Here is an 11255-nt window from a genome sequence, read left to right as displayed (position 1 = left end):
ATAATTTAGAAACTGGCCCTTTATTTAATATTTTATAATTAAAGCAGCTTATCCAAAATTTCTGCTAAAGCATTAGTTGCACATACAAAACAGAAGAGAAGGCCAAAGAGAAGAAATGAACTGCATAACTGTCACCCATACTGCGCAGTGTGAAGCTAATCTCCGTGGGATTTTGTCTGGAACGCAGCAATTCTTACAGGAGTTTGCAAGCTGCCATCACTGATTACTTGAGACTTGATTTACATAATTTCAGGGAAATACGTCAGTTGTTTCAAAGAAGGGAAAAGTACTATCACCAGATTAAAGATGCTGTTCATGCTAAAACCATCTGAAGTTCACAGATAGGCCTGTTTCTTATCTTGCCAGGACAAAGAGGTCTCTTAATGGATTACATGCTTAAAACAGCAAAATTCAGATGCTGTAAAATTTAGAGAAAATTAACAGATTGTGAGAAAACCTTCTTCATGAGTGCTTCAGATTTGAACTAGGGCTCTCTTAGGAGCAATATCCTCATCAAACACACAATTTTTGAAGGAGGGTTAGGGTGACAGTCTGTGCAGTAACTGAATAACCAGAGAGTAAAATTGAGGCTCCAGGAGGCAGTTGGAAAATGTCTTTTAGTAACAACTGGGCTCAGTCTGTCATTGATATGTATCATTTTATTTACATTTTTTTCTTCATGCAGTATCCAAGAAATGATTACATTTGGTGGCATTGCTATATGAAAAGATTATTGTTTACTGTATTTGCTATTCTATGTCACAGCCCCCCCCGCCCCCCATGACTCTTCTTCCATTTTTCATTAAGTACAGGTTTATACATAACAAGGTAAAAAAAGTACATCTCCCCACTAGGACTGTAGTTATAATTCACTGTTAAGGGGCTCGTTGTTCATTTTTACTTACATTTTCTGTAAAATAAAATCCCAATTAACGACAGGCAAGGGGTTCACAACTCATAGTGTTTATATCTGTAATCTGCTTATGATGTTTTGAAATTACATATTGAGTCTATATGCAATTTATAAATAGGACATTTAATTCTTCACAGTTTCTTACAGCAAAGTGTGGAAATTATACTGACTTGATTAATGTTTCAAATCCATTTACATCTTATTGAATTTATGTTTTTTTCATAGAGTGAAAATGCCTGGTAGAAAAGTTAATTTTATAGTTCTCCTGACATTACAATAATGAAATCGTGATTGCATGTGACAACAGAGGCTGGACGTAGAGGTCGACTGGTTATCATTAATACTCACTATGTGTATGTTGTATTTCCATTGATAGGTTTTATTCATATTAAATAGTTTCACAGAATGAGTCTGTGAAATAAACACCATTTTTCTGTTGACATGGTTAATTGTACTCCTCTTGGCTTTCTGGCCCATTCCCTGGCAGCTCTCCCACACAGAGGCCATGCCTTAGGCTCCCCAGCTTTGTAAACCAGCTGTGCATGGTTAGCAGGTGTGGCTGCAGCTGTTCCTTAGCATCTGCAGTTCTTCCAGCCAGGAAGCCTGAAGGAGTAGTCAGCAAGTGGTTTTAAGATGACTGACTCATCAACATTTTGTTCATCAGTGATAACATATAGGAAGAAAAAGCACATAAAAAAAATAAGGATGTATGCAGTCTGCAAGCTTATCTGCCTCGACCGTGTTTTTATAATCTTTTAATAGTAGCCTACACAGGTGTGTCATTGTCAGACACCCTGCTTAGGCAATGTGTATGTCAGTCTCTTTTCCCCAAAATATTAATGAACAATTACTCCTTCTTATAAAAAAAAAACCCAAAACAAAACAACAAAACCCCCATATCTTTTATAAAAGGGGTGTTTCACATGTCCTACCAACTGTTCTACCACTGCTACGATTTTCTGGTTCTCTTTACTGTCTCCCATTAAACTAGATTAATACATTTACATAGAAAACAGCCCATATATTCGATTAGTAGATTACTCCATGACTCCATCGCAAAAGCAATAAAAAGGAAAAAAAATAACAGGGAAGCTGTCCAAAAAGATCCTGTATAATCAAACTTCCAATGCACAACTGAAAGCCCAGGAATCTTATTAACATGATAATAATAATGACGTGATTATCACTTAATTTTTAAATAACTAACCAGAATGTCAATGTTCTTACATGTTTGATAAACAGGTTTTCACAGTCATGATTAACTTGCTACTTTCAACAATTATAGGCTGTGAAAACAGCCTAACAAGTCACAGGCATCATTAGAGAGTTGAAAAGCTGATATTGCGTGATATTATATTAGTATCAAATATTTCAATCACTGTTTTTTTAAGCAGTAAGCTTCAATCATTAAATATTTGCTAGTTAAATCTTGATCCATTGTGCAATTAAGTAACAGGTGACAAGACAATTCTAAGTAAAACTAATACATTAACCAAATAGAAGCAGAGCTACATCACAGAATATTTTTAATTAGGTTTCAGTATCTTCAAAAAGGAGTAATGTCAGCATCTTTCATCAGTATCCTTGTCACTTAATATCCTGGTTTATTCTAAGGCTATTTAGCAAATGAGAGCCCTCAAAACGCTTCTATGCCAGCAAACTCAGTCAGATCACTCAGGTGTTTCCTCCCATATTTTGAAAGCTGACAAAACTGACACTGGACTTAGGATGTCATCAGCCGCCTTCTTCCTGGTTGTATTCTCCAAATGGCATCCTCATGAAAAACAGAAGTTGCCATGTCAAACCACACCTTCCGTAAGACTTTAAATGGCTGAAGGGGGCTGATCACAGCTGCTGCTCATTGCCACCTACACTGTCAAGCAAAGAATTAATCAACCTAGTCACAAGTGGAATAGTATGTGCAGTCATTATTCAAGTTCTTTAATGATGAGAACATACGTGAATCACTGCAAGTACCGACAAACCTGTCAGTTTCACCCATCAGAATGATTCAAAACGTTATTAAATACCGTCAAAAAGAACCATGGCTGTTTCTGGTCTTATTGCATTTCCATCATAGATGGCAACTTCTTTCTGGGATAGTAAGGTTTGGAGTCATCTTATCTGCCAAAATAGCCTTTTATTGTTTTTAAAGATAACAAGAAGATACTTGGACAAGACTCTGGGAACTCCTGTTATCTTTGATAAAACCGTGTTGCTGGGAATCAGGGGAGCTTCCTTGAACATAGGCAATTGTCCTCATCCATGCCTGGTCATCCAAGGCTTTTCCATACAGAGATTCAAAGGATCATTAACATTTTGTACCTCTAAAGACTTCCTATCTCTTAGCTTTGCATGTGTATATGATTACAGGTTGAAAAATTATGTAAACATAATAAGATTTTACAACTCAGCAAATATGCTTAGAACAAAATCTACGGTGTGTATTTACGTGAAGTTGTGGCTGTAATGCATTCCATGTTATTTACTTGTTCCTGATTTCAGTATCATCTCAGTTTTTCCAGTCACAGCAAATGTAATCCCGAGGGAGACCTCAGGAAGCTTGCTTGCTTGGTCAGACACGCGTCAGCAGCAAAGGACCAGTGAGGGAAGGAGAAGCAACATGTATGGTTGCATCAGCAGAAAGTATCTAGTAAGAAAGTACAGTCTTTTTCGCTTTACAGCACTTATTAACAGTGAAGGCATCTTTCTCCTCACTTTGATATAAGCTATGTTTGGGAAATACTGAGCTTTATATAAGTTCATGGATAATATAATTATTATTTATTTGATTGTTGTTGCCAAATACTGTGATTCTGCTTATTCTTTCCTTTAGTTACTTTTTAGTAGCATAAGCTGCTTCATCTATTGTTTGATTCTGCAGGGAACACACCCAGAAATCTCTGCCGTATTTTTATAGATTTCTTGTCAGTGCTGTTAAATTACATTGAAATAGAGAAGGAAGGCTATAGACACAACTGCTGATCTCCCTCCTAAATTTCATTATGTTGGGCTAGAATCAAAATTTACTGAAGTCATGGAGAATTTTTGTATTGACTTTGGATCAGGTTATAAATTTTTATTAAAAAAACAGCTCTGCTGATTCTTTGTCTTCCAAGTAGTGTATGCTGTGTAGTCTATGAATAATTCCAGTCATGATTTCTTTCTCTAATATTAAGGTACCATTTCTGTTGTCAGCTTTGACTGGGTAATAATATCAGCTGAATGAGTGATAAGAATTCAGAGCCATTGCAGCAGCCTGAGCATTAATAACTCTAAAGTCTAAAGAGGAGGACTAATACATTTAAAATAAAAGCGGAAGTCAAAGTAGTTTTTCATTTCATTAAAACAAATGTACAGGATGAATGGAGCATACAGTTCCAATGCTTTGTAAGATGCAATTAAACAGTAATTTGATGATTTGCATTGTTTATTTTGGCCTTTCAGACATGTGGGAAAGGCTTTCACCAGTCACAATAGAGAATTCAATAAAAGCAGAGCATTTAAGCACAATGAATTTCAGCGAGGGGAGAGCTGTTTTGCAGACCTGTATCTAGGCAGAGCATTTTACTGCAGCACATTTCCCAAGACAAATGGGGCAGACATCATCCTTGTTTCCTCATCCAGCAAAGCAAAACTGAGAATATGAATCAAGATTCCTGGATGCTAGAGCTAGCTTTGTGCTAGCTTTGTACTTGGCCACTGCAGAGTTACTTAAAAAAAAAATAAAAAACATTATGTACTTCTTTAATTCTCTTTAGTTTTCTCATAGGTCAACAAATTATGCACAAAACAATTGGTTTGATGACTAATTAGAGAAGCTAATGCCCGAACATAAATCTGCAAAGGCTCTTCCAAGTCCCTTGTTTTCCAGAAAGACCATTACAAATAAATTACCCATTCAAAGCACCTTTATGAAGATCATTTTCTTCAGCTGTTGCATGGACTGCAGCAGCAGGGCTAATTACCTGTACTGGATGGAGCATGGTGCTAATGGGATGACATGGCTCCCTGTACTGTGGTGGCTCATTCAGAGTTTACTTGTGTGTTTCTGCAGAGCACTACATTATGCCACAAGAATATATATTTAATTTCTGTATTCATATTATTTGCCAGATGCAGTGTAGCAACTGGGAGGAAAGTGTAACATTGTTCTCCATAAAGATGCATCAATGCACTTCTAAGAAAAAGCTCTTTTAATGTTCTGAAAATATGAGCACCTTATCTAGCTTTTAATGAAGTCAGTAATAAAATTTCATCAATTTTTATGGCTGAAGTAATTATAGTGTGGAAAGGATCATTAATTATAGTGTAGAAAGAATCATTATACTTCAGAATTAAGTCATAGGTTCTTTTCGTGGTTTTCTGTAAATGTAGATAAAAGCAAACTCGCATTATGTTTTATGGTATACCATGAAGAAAGATTTCCTCTCCCACAACCCATTCACCAACAGAAGTAATCTTTCCTTGAAAATAACATGAAAGGGCATTGTCACTTGTACGGTCAAAAAGGACACGATTTATGAGTTAGAATTAAATGACAGTCTACACCTTTATGCCACCACATACAAACATCTATTGTGGCATACAAGCCATACTTGTAAACCCATAATTGGACAATAACCAGAATCCTCTGTCCCTTTAGGGATCATGTTAGGCAGAAGGTCTGGAGAACTGCCTGCAGGATAAAAAGGTTTCTACCCCGTTTAACCCCAGTTCAAGTCCACCAAACCAGCATCCTGTTGTGGATGTCTTGAGTTCCACCAGCCTGTGTCCAGTGGTGGGTTACTCCTTGGTTCAAAGTCCACCAGCTAGTACTTTGTTGGGGATTGGATCCTGGTTTACAGCTCAAAGGCTGCCAGACTGCTCTTATGTCTTACCTCTGAGTGCCGGCCTTGGCCCGATGGACCTCTGTACCCCCCTGTTTGACTTGTGACAAATTAAGCAGCTATCTTATCCAACACATTTTCCTTCCCTTTTATGCTTTGCTAAGGAGGCCTTATTCAGCTTATCCATCCTAGAAAACACCATTTTTATATCCCTGCTGCTCAGATGACCACCATCTTGAATAATTGCTATCTTTAGTTCTACAGAGCTGAGTAAAGATGGGTTGGTATCTTTTAATCCTTTTACCCAGGAAATCCAATTATTTAGCTGAAACCTCTTATCCAAATCTCTTTCCTGAGATCCTGAATGAGGGGAAAGGGTCAGGTTGATGGTTTCTAGAGACTAACTTTCCCCACAAGGGTTCAGGAAGGATGGAGAGCACACTATACACAAGTAAACTGTACTCAGAGTGATGGTCCTGAGTTGAATCCATATGCTACATGATCATTCTAATTAATTATACTTCAGTTGGAAACTCATAAAGCTAAAATGCAAATGTTAGTTTACTACAGCAATGCTGAGTGTCCATATACCCTACTAATGTACAAGAAAACGTAAATATCATATCTGAATTTCATACTCATGAATCCTTATTTATAAAGATAATTTTTCTTTAAATGAGATTACTAGGATAACCTCATATGTTAAAAATAAAAACTGTTATTCAGTAAGACCGTCTTTTAAGTTATGTATTCCATATATATATAAAGGCTATGCTTTAGTAACTACTAAATGAAGTATTCTCCCAGTGCCCCAGTCAGCATCCCTATTTTCCGACAGGATACATGGCCATGGATCTAGTTTCATGAGCTCTTCTGATGGCTTCCTGCTGAACAGCGTAGACCAACAGTAGAGTCGGCAGTATAAACTTTAGACCACATTCCTCCTTCATGGATCAGCACTGACCAGAGTAAAGGTAGGGATGATTCTGGCCACATGATTCTGCCTTAGGAAATGCAGTTCTCTCTATCTGGACAAATCATGACCAACTGCAGTGTGACTGACTGCATATTGCTTTAGGCTATTTCCAGAGATTACAGTTCTTAAGAAATTAATAGAAAGAAGTCTGGAAAAGACAACAAAACCAGACAGCAGACAAGGTGGGTCTGAGGCACCTGGCTCTCACGTGTTGCATTTTGCACAGCTCGTCCTGTGCCAAAGCTCAGACTGGAGACGCACTGGAGCCGCTGCTGGTGTGCAGTTGATCTGATGCAAGTCTAACACATCCAGCATGTGCTGTGTGTGCGCAAGTTCAACATGCTTGTGCGCGTGACGCTGGATCTACCACTCTCGGATCTGACTCATGCTCTTTATGAATCGTAGGAAACACAAAAGATCCTGGGCCGGGTCCCAGAGAAAAATCTTGGTGATCTGCCAGGAGAGCAGGTCTAGCTCTAATTCTAGATTTGTGCCTCCTAACATGGTGGCACATGAGAGGTGAGATTCAGTGTAGGCTCACAAGCTACTGCCTGGAGAAAGGGTAGTATTTCCTCATTTCTCCTGCAGCACACAATGCAGTTGCCAGCTCAGAAAGTGTGGCTAGAAAGTGATACACAGGATGGAGAATGAGGATAATTGGATTCTAAACTTTCAGAATAAATTGTGGGATGAAGCCAAATCTTTAACATCTCTGTTCCTCTGTTTCCCTGTCACTAAAACATTAATTTCTTGCCAAGGATGTTAAGAGGCTTATTTAATCATTTTTACTAATATGCTCTAACGGCTTGAAATGTGGCTTAGGAAAGAAGAGTATTCTTCAAAGTCAGTGGAAGAAGAATGTCCACTCTTTGCATTACAGTAGCATCAAATGACCCGATCCATCGTGTAGATTGTATAGGAAGACATGATTCCTCCCTCAGAGTCAGTGGGAGAGGAGTGATCATTTTCTGTATTACAATAGAGTCAGATGATAAGTATGTATATCTTGTAAGTTATATACAAAGGCATGATACCTGTCCCAGATACCTTATAACCCTTGTAACTCCTGTAGTATCTATTACATTATTGTGACTATTACATTTTCTGCCCCATTTTAGCAAAGAAGCCATTTGAAGGTAAAATAAATAGAAGTACAAACTTAATAAAAATAGATCAATATAATATATAAAATATATTAATATATGTAAGTATTTAGAATAAAGTGGAAAACCTTTTTGTTAGAAATAATGTGCATCTTGGTAAAAGAAGCTATATGTTTTCATGGTGCTGCACTGGATTTTCGAGTTTTATGAAAAAAATATGGAATGTGCAGACAAGTTTGCAAAATCATGTTCACCGATATCACCAAACAACTATACATGAAGAGCTTTCATGTGAGGCTGGCTGTTCAAGGTCATGATTTATTATGGACTAAATGCAAGTTCTGTGTATGCACTTACACTGCTGGTAATGAGAATCTATTCTAGGAATCACATAATTTATGGAGCAAAAGTCCATCTTAAGAATTATCAAGAAATACTTGGTACCTGTCACCCTTCAACCAATTTATAATAAGAACTTTTTAAAATTTGGACAAAGATAGTTTGGGTTAAAAATAGGTAGATGTGCTGCATCGTATTCTACCAATTGATTTTGTCAAAGCTTTCTCCTGACCTTTCCGGCATCCCACAAACACAGTGATTGTCAGAAAGGGGAAATTCATCTCTCCCCTATGGCCCTGAGTGGCAGTACTTCCAACAGGGAAAGAAGTAGCCGGTAACATTCAGGAGGATCCCTGCACCCCGACATGCCAGCCGGTGCGAGAACTGGCGCATCCAGCTGCCAGCGGGTGGAGAACTGAAGGCAGAGGAGATGCACCTTTCACTGCTGTCTCAGGCTGGACTTCTCTAGCATCAGCCTGGGTGGTTTATGCCCGTTGCTCCTCAGGTGCCCCCGATAAAGCCCGGTGCCCCAGGTGAGCGCACGCACTGCCCTCTTGTTGGCCAAATCAGACAGCAGCCTCGGTGCTGATCCCAAGAGAAACCAGGAGCCGAGAGGGAGGGAAGGAAGAAAGGAAGGGGTGAGGGAGGGACCTTGCGAACTGCCTGGGGTGTAGTCGGCTCTAAGCTTTACTGTGAGCAATGAAGGTAGTTAAATCTTTCTCCTCTGGTTTTTCTCTGTTGCCTAAAAAACTTAAGAACTTGCGTAAGAGCTTTCCCTCTGCCAGCGTGTTATTACGTTGGGTTTTTTTTTACTAGTCAGGTATTTTCAGGATACTTGTGGGAATTGAAGATCTTTAAGGCCCTAACCCTTCTCAGATTCGATAGCACTTAGCTAGTGCTTGTGTTCAAATGGGTTCAGGGGACTGGAGGCAGTCTGACTGGGAAACAGATATCCTCCCAATAACTGGGCAAGACTCCTCTACTGGGGAAGTGGAGGGAAAAAAGGGAGAGAGACCTCCTTAGGCTGGAAGAAAATATGTGGGGAGGCAGAAGGAACTTAAAGCCTTGTGTATGGTCAGTACAATCACAAAAGCAAGGAGGTTGTGCTGTGTAGGAGGTGTCCTAAGGGAGCTGAGATATTCAACTGTCCCTACCTGAGAATTCTCAAAAGACGTTGAATCCTGGCTGGACGGTCACACATGGCATAAGGGATGTGAATAACTTAGGCAGCTGCACATGAGAGTATGATCCTTTGTGGTTCACTTTTACCACCTATTAGCTAAGAGGTTAATTGGATGAGTTGTTACAGCTTAACTTTGAGGTTCTTTAGTGAACTGTATTGTATAAAACTGGTGTTCAGGAATATCCTGTGTGAACTTTGATAGCAATAAATTCTAGACAAGGTTTTTAAAATAGTCCAACTGTTCATCTTCAATCTTTTAAGACCTTATTTTTCCTAGAACTCTGGACAATATAAACTTAAAGTCAAATTAAATTGTTTACATATACTGTGAATGATCAGCAAAACAATTGAAACTTACTGGGAGACCATAACACACTGACGGTTAAGATTTTCTTTAATGGAATACTCCTGAGGATTTTAAACTACATTTAAGAAGAGAATATGAAAAGATTGTTTTCTTTCCAGAGCTGAATTATTAGTGGGTTTGTACTGAGTTGCAGGACATCATTATTATTTTTACATCAGTAATGCCTTTCTAACCTCAATTAGCAGGAGACCAGAAGCCACACTATGAATCTTTCACTGAAATGCAGTTGTCAGCTATGTAAATGGCTTTATAAATGCATCCCAAAAATGGAAATGGTTTATGCAAATTAACCTGAACCACAGTGTGCAAGATGAGAAGTGTAAGAAATGATGGAATTAACTCAGTGGTGTTGGGAAGCATCATTGGACTCTGCCTGAAAGGAAAAGCGTCACTTGGAGAATCAACTGAGTTCCACCAGAGGGGGGAAAGGAGACGTAGCTAACGTTTTCAGAAGTGCTAGGGTAGGTGGAGGACATCTCTCCCACTCACCCCTTCCCCTTGTAAAATTACTTTTTCATTCTCAGAGTGTTTCCTCTCACATAAAAAGAAGCATAATTTTAAATATATGCTGACCTCCTGGAAAAACCCTACTACAAATGGAAATAGATTTAAAATTAAGGGTAATGTTTCACACTCTTTACTGGTAGTTGGCTCTTGAAAAGGCTTGGAAAGAAATATAAGAATCCTTGAAACCATTCACTTTGAGTTATTTGAGAGCTGGCAGCCTGACAAAAAGAAATATAAATATTTTTCCTTCCTTCACAAGTCCCAAATATTTGCTAATACTTGGTGTTTTATCCATTATATTAAAGACTCATCATGAGCTCCTGCTCTGAATTTGCTTTAGCCATTGATTGTTAATGTCTTACATACTGTCATGTGAGACATTATTACTCAATAACTTTAGTAGGTTTAAGTCGGTAAAAGCTGCAATTGCTGCTCCTTGGACAGTCTTTATTTTGCCTGTGTTCATACAACTCAGGTGGTATTTCTGACCCCAGAGGTATTAAAGGAAGTATCAGTATTGACCCTAAAGAAGGCAGAATTTCAGTCCTGAAATCAGAATGAATAGCTGAAAGAACACCTGAAAGAGGACCAGAAAGCTGTCTGCTGTGAAAGAGATTCAGGTGTTAGGTTTTAGCTTGTACATACGTAATAGTATAGAATAAAAAATACACCTTCCTCAATTCTGACAGTCATATTTTTCTTCTGTATAAAATAGGCGCCCTGTCCTAGATGCTTTTTTGAGGGTTTTACTGATTCTTTTAAATTTATTGATTAAAAAATACTGATAACCTTTTGTTAAATGAATTATAGTTTCTGTCAAGTTAAATGAAAATAGCAAACCATGGTGATTTTAGAAGTTGGCAATCACAGTGGCTTCCCCCCAGAAATGTAAGGCCAGTGCCACTTAATAAGCTGTTATTTTTTGTACAAATACGTTTCTCTTCTAACTTTATTCTTTGCATTTTAATGAAATTGCCAGTTCACTGTTACAAATATGTCATGTTGATGCATTCTTTATCTTTAACCTTGAAAGCGCTC

This window comes from Accipiter gentilis, chromosome 4, assembly GCF_929443795.1.
Source record: "Accipiter gentilis chromosome 4, bAccGen1.1, whole genome shotgun sequence".
Taxonomy (NCBI): Eukaryota; Metazoa; Chordata; class Aves; order Accipitriformes; family Accipitridae; genus Astur; species Astur gentilis.
The sequence above is the reverse complement of the archived record's forward strand: the minus strand, read 5'-3'. Positions refer to the sequence as shown.